This window comes from Dunckerocampus dactyliophorus, chromosome 12, assembly GCF_027744805.1.
Source record: "Dunckerocampus dactyliophorus isolate RoL2022-P2 chromosome 12, RoL_Ddac_1.1, whole genome shotgun sequence".
In the NCBI taxonomy this organism is placed as follows: Eukaryota; Metazoa; Chordata; class Actinopteri; order Syngnathiformes; family Syngnathidae; genus Dunckerocampus; species Dunckerocampus dactyliophorus.
Window position 1 is genome coordinate 17,797,722 of NC_072830.1, and position 14,274 is coordinate 17,811,995.

The following is a 14,274-nucleotide window of genomic DNA, read 5'->3' on the forward strand; positions in this document are numbered from 1 at the left end:
GTATCTTGTTGTGATTTTTCAAATATATACTGTGTATATATATAGTCAGAAAAAGATTAACCATCTCTTGTTTTTGGCAGTAACAGTTAAATATCCACATTGACCAAATGTAAGCTTCTATATTGACTGATACCCCCTCCGCGCTACATGAAATGGTTTGTTCCACTACTACCTTCACGGTGCTTCATATTTGCTGCCTGTTGCCTCAGTCGACAGTTGCGGTAGAGCGAGTGACAGTATGCTACTCTTACCTCGTAAAATAAAGTCTGGGGGTCCAAAAAGGAAAGAGAAAAAGGTGAGAGAAGAGAGGCAAACGAAAAGGGTGTCAATATGTCAACCGTTTTTTTTTTCGTAGTCTAGCTAGTCTGTGTGCCATGGAAATGAACCTGTTAGCCTAATGTGTATAATGAAATAAGCTAGCAGAGTGCTAGCATGTTATGTTAGCCTTCATCGCACTCCTTCTTAGCCAACATTTAATCAGCACGGGTAAATGTTTAGCATGTATTCTTAAAACAGCTGTCCCTCCCCCATTTACCAGATTTAACAACAGATGAGTCAGCAGCAGCCCTGTCTCCCCATGACTTTATCCCTCCCACTGAAGAAGGTGAGGAACACTGGACATGTCTCCTAGTATCAATTGCAGGCAGTCAGTGGTAATATTTCTCTCTAGTTCTTATTACCATTACAAAAAAAACACAAATATTTTTGTATGCATGTAGACAAACAACCATTCACACTCACATTCATACCTATGGACAATTTAGAGTCGCCAATTAACCCAATGTGCATTTTTTTGGAATGTGGGAGGAAACCGGAGTACCCGGAGAAAACCCACGCATGCACTGGGAGATCATGCTAACCACTAGGCTACCGTGTGGCCGACAGGAAATACATAATAATAATATATAATCTAAATAACAGGAAATGCAAACCTGAGAGCAGCAAAGCGTATAAGGGTATTCAAGGTTCTTTATCCAGGTATTGGCCATCAACCAAAAATAATGCACTGGATAAACACACCTATTTTGAGGTAACGTGAAATTGCAGCGTCAGTGTGCAAAGTGAGTGTAAATATTCCAGTTTGAAAATAAATTGTGCACTATTTTCTAAGCATTCCCTTGTAAAATCCACTATTTGTAGATTTCTAGACAAACCACAAAAGAAATATGAGGACCTCAGGGTCCTAATTGATTAGAATCTGATATAATGTAACTTAACCGATCAAAATAGGAAATTAAGTGGGTCAATAGACGACATCATCTCGCAAAGTGGACATTTATTGGCACCATCTGTACATATTTATATCGGAGAAGAGTTGGCATGCAGTGAGTGTAAAAGATTTATGAATGGACCATCCCGGGTCGTGGACATCTCCTCCTCCATCTCTGATGTGTGTGCCCCCAGCTTATACCACCCAATATGTGAATCCCTCCTCCTCTTTATTTCTGCAGTATCCATCAAGACGGAATATCCAAAAGCAAATTTAGGGATGGGAGGAAAAGTTGGCCATACCAGTATCCTCTAAATAGTTTATGTTGTTCGCCGATGAAGAAAATATCAAATTTGCGATGAAAATGTATGGAAATTGGATCAATGCTATTACGGCGGCGACTTTTTAAAGCAATATCATCTTTCCAGCGACAGTCCATGAGCTGATGATAAATAGACGCGAGTCAGAGAGAGTTGGGAGGCTCTTTGCTTCTGTGCAGCAAACCTGCGAGTCTGTTATTGCATTCCATCCAAACAGGATCAACATGCATACTTAGGAATGAAGCTTCCCAAATAAACCCGCCTCCCCACATTCCCGTCACTCTCTGCCTCTTTTCCTCACTCACTTTATTTGTCATCAAGAATATCACAGTCTTCTCACCACGCTGAAGAGTCAGGTTATTGTATATAAGATGAGATTTTCCTGGCGTGCGTGTTTGCACAAGGCGACAGAACGCCTTTCAAATGGTGATTCATCAGGTTGTCACAATCAGGCATCCCTGGGACCCTAATAATTGTGTGTGTGTGTTTGAGTGACAGCCCCTCACACACATACGCACGCACACACACTTGATCTGACCCTGTCACCGTCCTCCAGTCCGTCCCGTCTCGCAATGGCTCCATTCGCGTCAAACCAGCCTTTATTCGCATCATTTATTGTCCGCGCTCGCGTTTTCCAGTTAGTTGGCCGGCTGAGTGGTATTGGCTTTCCAATCAATGTGCTGATTGTTATGAAGGGGAGGGCTATTTATTCAAAACGGAACACTTTCTCTGTCTTCGCAGCCTCCTTTGATGGCTGCAGATATTGATTTTGTATTTATCACAAGCGCCTATTACATTTCCGCTCTCACAAGCTGCTATTTGAATAAAAAAAAACATGTACTGAAGTCTGCCATTTTAACATAAGCTATAATTTATGATATACATTTTTATCATATATTAAAAATCCTATTTTCCTTCTTTTTTTACTGCAACCGAGGAGGTTCAATGTTCACTTGTGGGCAGACTTACAAAAATATATTAGATGGATACTAGATTTGTCATCACTATGTTGTTGGCGAGAAATACACGTGTAGAAATTATGAAAATAAACACATATGCTAACATTAGCTTGGCCTGTACTCAACAAAAACATAAACACTACACAAGATGCTGATTAGGTAGCATGATTATTGCACAGGTGTGCCTTTGGCTGGCCACACTAAAAGGTCACTCAAAAATGTGCTGTTTTACTGTATTGCCATATGCCTGTTGTACGCTCCCTCAACACTTGTGTGAACTGTGTGATAACACTACACATTTTGTTGTGGCCTTTTGTTGTGGCCAGCCTAAGGCACACCAGTGCAACAGTATTGATGTACCACACCTGGGAGGTGGATGGATTATCTTGGCAAAGACAGATTCAGACAGTATTTGAGCGAAATAGGCCTTTTGTGTATGTAGAAAAGTCTTTGGGTTGTTATGAAAGATTGGGGAAAAAAAATAGTTAGTTGACTGTAAATTCCACAGTCTTCCCGTTACAAAGACATGAACGGGTCATTTTTAATGGAAAGTTTGTCTTAGAAGAGAGGCAACATCAAGAAAAAAATCCAGAATCCTGAAGGGTTTGAGGCTGTTGCTTGGCGACTTGAAGTTTCAGCTCCCACCACAGATTTTCTATGGGATTTATCCAAGGTTAAGTGTTCATTTGTTGGCAGAATTACACATAAAATGTACAAGATGGATTGCCACACCACAAGACAATACTCATTACATTTTGGTGGGGATCCAAATCTGTTTTTTCACTTTTGTTGACATTGATTTTTGCCACTTTTCTTCATTACTCAGTGATTGAATTGGTCAGTCTTAATGATGTTAATCCAAATCCAAATTAGGATTGTTTGGTCATTAATTCATTATATTGGTGGTTTGAAATATGCGTCTAGAAATGACACAAAAAAGACACATGTCAACGCTAGCTAGGCATGTTTCTGTGCCTTACTTCTAGATATTGCAGTATGATACTCCATAGTCTCCTCTTTGCAGTGGTTCCCTTTCATACCCCAATCTCCTTATCGTCATCACATGCTGCAAAGTATTTGCAATACTAAAAATACTACTAAAAATTTGTATGCGTTCGGATCAGATTGAGATATCCATGAAGGACTCCACATTGATGAGATCATCTTTACTTTAGTTGCTCTTAACACTCACAAGCCTTTGCAAGGGCTGTTCTTCTCTTTTTTTCTAACCGGCAGGCTGCTGAGGACAATGAGGCCCTCCAAATGAATGCAGGGAAGTGTGATAATTATGGCTATTCTGAGAAGCAGACCCAGAGAGCAGGAGAAGGAGGCAATTATTGTTCTGCAGCGAGGGAGGGGAAATACTTGTTTCCTTGCCTGGACATAAATATTTACCCTGGTCTAACAGCCAGCTGACTCACGTTAAGGACGACGGCACGCTCGGAAAAACCCTTTTGCCCCACCCTCTTGTCGTCGGCTGTCTCCTAAAACTGATATTAGTGTGTCGCTGTTGTGTTCTTGTGTTGACGGGCCACCTCCTACCCCAATTTAAAAGCGCACACACACACACACACATGCAGCTTCCTGAACTGATTAGTGGACGATGATAGCCCATTTCCCATTTTCTCCATCAGGCAACCAATCTGCATGGGTCTACTTTGTTACAGATGCAGGATGTTAGCCTGCGTGTGCTATGAGCTTGTGCCATCCCGAAAGAAGAAATAAGAACATATTAAAAAACAATGTCATGTAGAGTGCCCTCCAGAAGTATGAGGGTATGTTGGCGCTGACTGGACTGGTTGCCAGCCAATCGCAGGTCACATATAGACAAACAACCATTCACACTCACATTCATACCTATGACAATTTTGAGTCTCCAATTAGCCTAGCTCGCATGTTTTTGGAATGGAGGAGAAAACCGGAGTACCCGGAGAAAACTCATGCAGACACGGGGAGAACATGCAAACTCCACACAGACATGCCCAAACGGGGATTTCAACCCAGATACGCTAACTATTAGGCCATGGTCCGACCCACAGTGAGGCCAGTAACTTTATTTTAGAAGATAGCACCTTTGGTTTGGACCCACCCATTGTTCATGTGAAAAAAGGTATTGGGACATGTGACTGACAGGTGTGTCTTGTTGCCCAGGTGTGTCCTCTTATTGCATTGCATATTCAATCAGGAAATAGCACTGAATATCTACACTGAGTTTCAGATTGGGTAGGATGGATTTTGCCTGTGTAGACTGTATTTAGAGGTGAAAACAACATGAAAACCAGAGAGCTGTCTATGGGTGAAAGACAAGCCATTGCACACAATTAATCTGATAGAAGATGGAAAATCAATCAGAACCATTACACAAACATTGGTCAGAGCCACTACAACCATTTGGAATGTCCTGAAGAAGAATGAAAACAGGTAGATCAAGGAAAACATCAACAGGTGATGACAGAAAGACCCTAAAACAACTGTTAGTGACATCAGCAGCAACTTGCAGAGGGCAAAAGTGAAGGTATCACTATCTACTCTTCATAGAAGACTTCATGAACAAAAGTGCAGTGGCTACACCAGAAGATGCAAACTACTTATTAGCAAGAAGAGTAGGAGGACCAGGCTGGAATTTGCCAAAAAATACAGAGATGAGCCTTAACAATTCAGACACAAAAATCTTATGGACTGATGAATGCCTTAGGGAAAATATGTACTGTAATGTGATATTAGCAAGTGGAAACTTTCCAACTTTGGCGCTCCCAATCCTGATGTCCTTCTGTTACGTTGGTATAGATGTTAGGTTACAGCTGTTTGCTACACAATCAATCTCGGCTAAAGTATTTCATCAAAGCAAACTGTATCAAAACAAATACTTTGCAAGGCTTAATGTTTTGGCACAAGCTAAGTCAACATTCATATGTGAGTGAATAAAGTAAAAATCCCCAATATAAAGTTGTAGAAAACATTTCAACACAGTGGAATCTCTTGTTTTTTACCTATAAGAAATAATACAAAATAAAATAAAAATCTTATTTAAAAAATTGTGGAAGAATGAAAGCATAAATATAGGGATAAATACCGACAGAAATATTTTTGTTAATAACTAATCAGAGAATATACAAGAAATAACAACATATTAAATTATAATGAATAAATGAATTTTGGTAAATTATATCAGACAGAGGAGAACGTTAACATCAAGCTAACAGGAGTGTTTGGAGGCATAGAAGCGAGAGTTATATGCCAACATCTCGTCTGTAATTTTGTCCAACTTTAGAGTCATGTTTTTTTTGTGTTTTTTTTTGCCAAAACGTGTTTCAATTCCAAATGGTATTGCCTCAAAGGTGTTCAACTTTAGAGGGGTCCACTACAGTCATCCCTCGTTTATCGTGGTTAATTGGTTCCAGACCCAACTGTAATAAGTGATTTAGGATTCAAAGTCGGATTCCTGATTTATAAATTGAATATTTTTGTAGTTAGAGCATTGACAACCAGTGTATGACCTTTTAAATACATTTTTTTTTTTTTTTACCATTTTTAGAGTGCCCCTACACATGAAATAACACCCTTATAGTCGCCATTACACTCGTAATACCCAACATAGTAGACAAAATAAGAGTACATAAGCCATTTAAGACATAAATAATAGTCGTGCTTGTGTGTGTTGCTATAAACGTCTTCCCTTTGGGACCTGAAAGAGAGACTGACAGGAAGTGACGTCAGGGAATCAGAGTTGAGTTTCAGCTTAACGTGGGTAACGGCCTCAAAAGTAGCCCCCGTTTTCATTTTTACTGTTATTATTTATTAGGGATCAATAGGGATTATTGTGCTTGTTGTGAGAAAATTCAAACCTGCAAAAAAAGCCTGTTGTTCCGTTGATCAAATCTGATACTCGTATCTCTCACCAAACATTACAGTAATATTACTGACGCCTAGTGACCAGTGTAGAATAATACATTTCATCAACGTCAGTAAATGTGCCATTTACATGCCTTATATTTGTATTTTAGTTCATTTAATCATTTTCATGCTTGAAAATGCCCCCAAAAATGGCAAAAAGATTAACATTTGCTTAAATATGAATATGTTTTGACTAAAAATAAACCATATTCAACCACGAAACTGCATGATTTGTTAATTGATATATATATTTTTTTAATTGTGATAGCGTGAAGCTGTGAAATTTGAACCGCAAAGTGGCAATATATACCTAATATACCTGTTTAAAATTTTTTGTGTGATTCTGTTTAGCCTAATAAATCTGAAACTGATCTAGGAGAAAACTGTACTTTGCAGGGTGCACTGAAACCAAAATATACATTTTCAGTAACTTCACAGTGTTACTGTCATACTCCTTAATCCTTCCTCCATGGAATGAGAGAACAATCACATCTATTTGTGTATGATAAACTGAAGATCTCCACATCAGTCAGAGCACTTTCTGTTCCAGCTGCACAGATGGAAAAAAGAGCTAACGATTGCTACCGTTTTCGCCGCCTCGATCCCGGGCGAAAACAAAAGAGACAATAAATAATAAATGTTTCTCTTTAAGCTGTGTTCCTAACATGAAAAAGTAATGCTTGCGTCTACGCTTCTTATGTCACATATTTTGCGGTATTAGTGGTATTTAATGAGGAGCACAGTGCGAGCAAATTAGAGAAGGTACTGTTAATTACAAGTTCAATTATGTGGTTTGCATGCATTAATCACAGTGTTATTTCAGCACTTTTCTATTTGTGGTTAAAACACAAATGGGTTTAGAGAGCAATACAGCTCAGCTTCTGCATGTTCTCAAATATAAACACCAAGGCACAACGACTGAGTTATCAGCTGAAAAACACTGGCATAATATGGGCTCAGACACATATTGATATTTAAATACGGGGTGAAACAAACACTGGAGGGGGCGGAATCTGATAACATTTAAGGGACAACTCTTACACATTTTTGGGAGGATGTTCTAGAACAGTGATTCTTAACTGGTGGGTGGTGGGTCTTTGCTCGGCAAAAAAAATAAAATAATCTTGTGCTTTTATTCTAAAGGGGAGTTTTTTTATGCAGTGGTATCTTGTCTATTAATACTCCTATAGGTTGCAACAACGAAGAAGACCAACAACATTTGTTAGTAGTCTGTGTAGGCTCTCAGTCGTACAGGAGTTGTCCATCGAGGAAAAGGCTTCTTGAGACGTCATCTGTACTTCTGTGTAGAAGGTGTCGGACGTTTCGCTCCTCATCCGAAGAGCTTCGTCAGCAAACTAATAAGTGCTGGTAGCTTAGGCCTTAAATACAGTAAGAGTGGGCGGAATTGGTGTGCCAACACCCTCCTCCTATTGGTTCGTTACACTAAGCCTGCATTCCTCATCTTTACAGTGGTATAATCCTATCCTGTTATTCACACCTACGATAAAAGGGAAGTGTCGCTCCCTGAATTGGGTATGAACGACTCTGATACTGGCTTGTTAGCATCTATTGTTCTGGCTCGGCCCTGCCCTCACCTCATTTGCAAGACTAAGAGCTGTGGGTTTTGGTCTCAGTAACCTGCTGAACACAGGGTCCAAATTGAACCTCAAACCACCATTCCGATTCAATGATGGGTTCTGTTGTTTGACAAAAATAGCTTCCTTTACTCCTCTTTCAAACCATCTGTTTTCTTTGGCCAAAATCTTTACCTCGCTGTCCTGAAAAGAGTGATTGGTAGCTTTCAGGTGTAGATGTACTGCTGATTGAGGACCACTAGCATTGTCCCTGCGATGTTGATAAAGCCTTTTTTGGAGCATTTGCTTAGTTTCCCCAATGTAGTGCTCTTTGCATTCCTCATCTTTACAGTGGATGGAATAGACCACATTGCTCTGTTTCTGGTTTGGAGCCTTGTCTTTAGGATGCACTAATTTTTGTCTCAGGGTATTTACTGGTTTGAAATAGGTAGGAATTTTGTGTTGCCATAAGATCCTCTGGAGTTTTTCGGAGACCCCCGCTACATAAGGGACTACCACTCCTCTCCTTTTAGCTTCTGTGGGCTTTTGGGTTTCTTTCCCTACTCTCTTCTTTTGACATTTGTTAAAAGCCCACCGTGGGTACCCACAGGTTGAGAGCGCTCTCTGGACATGTTGTGTCTCCTTTTTCTTTCCCTCAGCACTAGTTGGTATTTGTTCCGCTCTATGTTGGAGGGTCCTAATAACCCCTAGTTTATGTTGTAGTGGATGGTTTGATTCAAAAAGCAGGTATTGGTCAGTGTGTGTGGCCTTTCTAAAGACCTCTGTAAGTAGCTGTCTGTCCTTTCCTATAATTACCTTGCAGTCTAAGAAGGCTAGTTGGTTTTCTTTAGTGTCCTCGCGAGTAAATTTGATATTGGTGTCCACCGCATTGATGTGATCTGTGAAAGACTGAATTTCTTGTTTTTTGATTATGACAAAGGTGTCATCCACGTATCTAAACCGGAATGGTGGTTTGAGGTTCAATTTGGACCCTGTGTTCAGCAGGTTACTGAGACCAAAACCCACAGCTCTTAGTCTTGCAAATGAGGTGAAGGCAGGGCCGAGCCAGAACAATAGATGCTAACAAGCCAGTATCAGAGTCGTTCATACCCAATTCAGGGAGCGACACTTCCCTTTTATCGTAGGTGTGAATAACAGGATAGGATTATACCACTGTAAAGATGAGGAATGCAGGCTTAGTGTAACGAACCAATAGGAGGAGGGTGTTGGCACACCAATTCCGCCCACTCTTACTGTATTTAAGGCCTAAGCTACCAGCACTTATTAGTTTGCTGACGAAGCTCTTCGGATGAGGAGCGAAACGTCCGACACCTTCTACACAGAAGTACAGATGACGTCTCAAGAAGCCTTTTCCTCGATTTGTTAGTAGTCTACTGCCATTAAGATGCTAAATGTCTGAGTCCTGTCTCTTGTTGAGCCTTGGAAAGTTTTTTCCCTGTATTTAAGTATTTTGTGCATATCACACACTCCTGATCAAACATTTAAGGCCAGTTGAAAAATTGCAAGAATTTACATTTTGCACTGTTGGATCTTAGGAAGGTTCTAAGTAGAGCTTCAAAACAAGAAATGGGAGTGAGACAAAAAAATTGGAGTAAACAATTTATGACAAACAAGCCATCCATCCATCCATCTTCTATGCCGCTTATCCTCACTAGGGAATTACAAACAAGCATTAAAGTGAAATAGGCTGTTCATCAGCTGATCAAAAGTTTAAGACCACAGCCTTTTTTAAAAGCCAAAATTTTGACAAAAATGTGTACTCAATGTCAGGTATTCAAAGTGTCATGATCTCTTGATGGCAAAGGCAAAAACGCTTTCTCTCTTTGAACGCAGTCAGATTGTTGGGCTGCATAAGCAAGGCCTCTCACAGTGCGCCATTTCTGCTGAGGTTGGACGCAATAAGAAACTTCTTAAAACATCCTGAAGGTTATGGAACAAAAAAGTTAAGTGGTAGACCCAAAAAATGTCACCAGAGGATCCGATTGGCTGTCTGTAAAGACAGAACGATCCTCGGCCCAAATGAAGGTTGTTACGGGTGCAGAGTGCAGTCCAATAATCATCAGACAGCATCTGCGAGAGAAGGGTTTTAAGAACAAAAAACATCTTCAAAGGCCTCATCTCCTTCAATGCCACAAAATTGCCCGTTTGGAATTTGGACAAGAGCACCAAATATGGGACATGGAAAGATGGAAGAGGAGAAAAAATGTCACCTTGACGGTCCTGCTGGCTTCCAACATTACTGGCATGACAAGGAGATCCCACCTGAGATGTTTTCCACACGGCACAGTGTTTTTTCCTTCAGTGGAATAATGGAGCTTCAGGTTTTGCAGGGGCCTCAACTGGTTATGTGGAGATGTTGTAGGGGGCATCCCTCATGACTGAAGGCCCTCGTTTGTGTGGTAATGACTGACTTTTTCAACAGGACAATGCGGCAGTTCACAATGCTCGCCTGTCAAAGGACTTCTTCCAGAGGAACCACCTCTCTCTTTTGAAGCATCTTGTGCGTTCCCCTGATCTAAATCCAATTGAGAACATTTGGGGATGGATGGCAAAGGAAGTTTAGAAAATGAGCAAGAATGGTGCAGTTATTCATTACTGAGGCCTTTATTTTATTTCTATTTTAGTTTTTTTTTAGTGTATACCAGCTGTTTAAATGGAATGTACATCTCCGTTATTTATTTAATTGTAATATTTGGAGGTGTTCAAATTTGTCATGTAAAATCACAAATGTTAATCTCCCTTCATCCATCCATCTTCTTCCGCTTATCCGAGGTCGGTTTGCGGGGGCAGCAGCCTAAGCAGGGAAGCCCAGACTTCCCTCTCCCCAGCTACTTCGTCCAGCTCCTCCCGGCAGATCCCGAGGCGTTCCCAGGCCAGTTGAGAGACATAGTCTCTCCAACGTGTCCTGGGTCTTCCCCGAGGCCTCCTACCGGTTGGACGTGCCCTGAACACCTCTCCTGGGAGGCGTCCTGTAGAAGTTGAAGGTCATGGCTCGATGAAGCCAGCAGGACCACATCATCTGAAAAAAGAAGAGACCCAATCCTGCAGCCACCAAACCGGAACCCCTCAACGCCCTGGCTGCGCCTAGAAATTCTGTCAATTGCAAAGGGCAGCCCAGGCGGAATCCAACCCTCACTGGAAACGGGTCAGACTTATTGCCGGCAATGTTTGGTTTGGTTTTTAATTTTATTTGAACATGCATGCAGCTTACAATGGAATACATCTCATAAATCATTTCACAGTTCCACATATCCAAAAGGAGTAGGAAGAAGCAAAGCTTATTTAATCCTACCTACCATCCGTTCCACATCTTGTACAGTACATATTATTCACTTTCTGCATTCCATGTGAACCAAACTCTGACACTGGTCATTCAGGTGGTGGCTCAGGAAAAGCGTAATGTTAATCTCTAGCGTGTATATGTGATTTTAGTAACAATTACCATCAAGCTAGCGCATTTGTTATTTTTCAATGCATTTTGTTTATGTTGAATGTCGCAGAGAAATTATGTAAGTTATAATTTACATGCTTTATTTCTGTATGTTCAGTTTTGCAGTGCTTCATTTAAAAAGTCTGAAATGGAGCTCAACTGGAGGCCTTATTGAGAGCTGTTATCTGTATGTTGAGCTAGCAAGACCAAACATTTGCAGGAGCAAATTAGAAAACCTACACAGACACTTGTCATGAAGGTGTGATGGTGAATTCCACGGCCAAACCATTTGAGAACTATTGTTGTAGAAAATTTTGGAATGTGTCTAGTTAAAGTTCATCCCAAAGGTTTTTGATAGGGTTAAAGTCAGAGGTGCAAGCATTTATGGATCTTGCTTTGTGCACAAGGGCACAGCCATGCTGGTACAGTAAAGAATTTTTACAAAACTATAATTGATTTAAAAAAATACCACTACAATAAAAAAGCAGATAAATGTGACACATAGTCGAGAAGAATATTGGCAATCCATTCAAATGGACTGCCAGTGTGTACTACACCAACAGCAGATAGAACATTTAACACTGGCTGGAAATGAGACAATAAATGTTTCCCTGAGGTCAAACAGAGCGTGTATAAAAGACACACTTCCTTCTAATCAAGTCCAGTGTCGTTTCCTCTGTGCGCACCAGGAGGAGGAAATGCACAACCAAACAGGAAATGTCAGATGATAAAACCAGGAAGAGAAAGTTTAAACACTTTGATATATTCTAAAATAATCACTTTTGCCCATCAAACAGGCATTCATTCAGTAGTTTTTTTGTTTTTTGTTTTTTTTCCAATGGAAAAAGCCTGTTCTAGTCTTCTTCTGTCCACCCTTCTGCTGAGCATAATCCACTGTTCAAGAAACAAGACAACCTATTGGCATCCATTCATCTTGAATTGGCTTACAATCAATGGGTCTCCTCAATAACTCCTGATTCATTCATTCATCAATACTTGCTGATCTCCCTCTCTTTCCCCATGGATGTAAGACTTGCCAATAAGTTGTTTTGTTCTAGCTTTGCTTTTAAAGTTGTTTTGTAATGAGGTTCATCATTTTAAATAGCCATATTTATCATCCGTCTGTGTAGGCTCTCAGTCGTACAGGAGTTGTCCATCGAGGAAAAGGCTTCTTGAGACGTCATCTGTACTTCTGTGTAGAAGGTGTCGGACGTTTCGCTCCTCATCCGAAGAGCTTCGTCAGCAAACTAATAAGTGCTGGTAGCTTAGGCCTTAAATACAGTAAGAGTGGGCGGAATTGGTGTGCCAACACCCTCCTCCTATTGGTTCGTTACACTAAGCCTGGGCGGAGCAGTGGTATAATCCTATCCTGTTATTCACACCTACGATAAAAGGGAAGTGTCGCTCCCTGAATTGGGTATGAACGACTCTGATACTGGCTTGTTAGCATCTATTGTTCTGGCTCGGCCCTGCCTTCACCTCATTTGCAAGACTAAGAGCTGTGGGTTTTGGTCTCAGTAACCTGCTGAACACAGGGTCCAAATTGAACCTCAAACCACCATTCCGATTCAATGATGGGTTCTGTTGTTTGACAAAAATAGCTTCCTTTACTCCTCTTTCAAACCATCTGTTTTCTTTGGCCAAAATCTTTACCTCGCTGTCCTGAAAAGAGTGATTGGTAGCTTTCAGGTGTAGATGTACTGCTGATTGAGGACCACTGGCATTGTCCCTGCGATGTTGATAAAGCCTTTTTTGGAGCATTTGCTTAGTTTCCCCAATGTAGTGCTCTTTGCATTCCTCATCTTTACAGTGGATGGAATAGACCACATTGCTCTGTTTCTGGTTTGGAGCCTTGTCTTTAGGATGCACTAATTTTTGTCTCAGGGTATTTACTGGTTTGAAATAGGTAGGAATTTTGTGTTGCCATAAGATCCTCTGGAGTTTTTCGGAGACCCCCGCTACATAAGGGACTACCACTCCTCTCCTTTTTGCTTCTGTGGGCTTTTGGGTTTCTTTCCCTACTCTCTTCTTTTGACATTTGTTAAAAGTCCACCGTGGGTACCCACAGGTTGAGAGCGCTCTCTGGACATGTTGTGTCTCCTTTTTCTTTCCCTCAGCACTAGTTGGTATTTGTTCCGCTCTATGTTGGAGGGTCCTAATAACCCCTAGTTTATGTTGTAGTGGATGGTTTGATTCAAAAAGCAGGTATTGGTCAGTGTGTGTGGCCTTTCTAAAGACCTCTGTAAGTAGCTGTCTGTCCTTTCCTATAATTACCTTGCAGTCTAAGAAGGCTAGTTGGTTTTCTTTAGTGTCCTCGCGAGTAAATTTGATATTGGTGTCCACCGCATTGATGTGATCTGTGAAAGACTGAATTTCTTGTTTTTTGATTATGACAAAGGTGTCATCCACGTATCTAAACCAGTGCCTTGGTTTTGTCCCTGAGAAGGATGTGAGAGCCTGTTTCTCCATCTCTTCCATGTACAGATTCGCCACTATGGGTGAGACTGGTGAGCCCATAAATTAAATTAGCAGATTTAAGGAACCACCTCAGATTCAATCTTAGATGCAGGCAGAGTAGGTTAATCCCCAAATGCATGAGGCAAGCGTCCCTTGAGCAAGGACACTTGGCAAGGAAAATGCAACAAAACTACATCAGAAAAATACAGAATTTGAGAATTAGGAGACTTAACATAGAGATAAAAAATAAACAGTCTGAAGTAGAAACCTTCTATCAGAGATTGCAAACCAAGCTTACGCACGAAACCTATCAGGAGGTTTGTGAATTTACCAAATCAGGTTATATGAAGCACCATAGCAAAACCAAAGAAAGGCATAAGGGAAAATTCCAGAAACTTCTATTGGAAAA

General features: G+C 40.7%; 1 long non-coding RNA gene across 1 annotated transcript in view; it reads left to right on the forward strand.

Moving 5' to 3' along the window:
* Window positions 1-214: 214 nt before the first annotated feature.
* Window positions 215-14,274, forward strand: part of LOC129190748 (uncharacterized) — a 52,610-nt gene continuing 38,550 nt past the window's right edge. The window contains exons 1-2 of the long non-coding RNA XR_008573051.1: window positions 215-295; window positions 539-604. This is a non-coding gene — a long non-coding RNA (uncharacterized LOC129190748). The remainder of the gene's footprint in view (window positions 296-538; window positions 605-14,274) is intronic.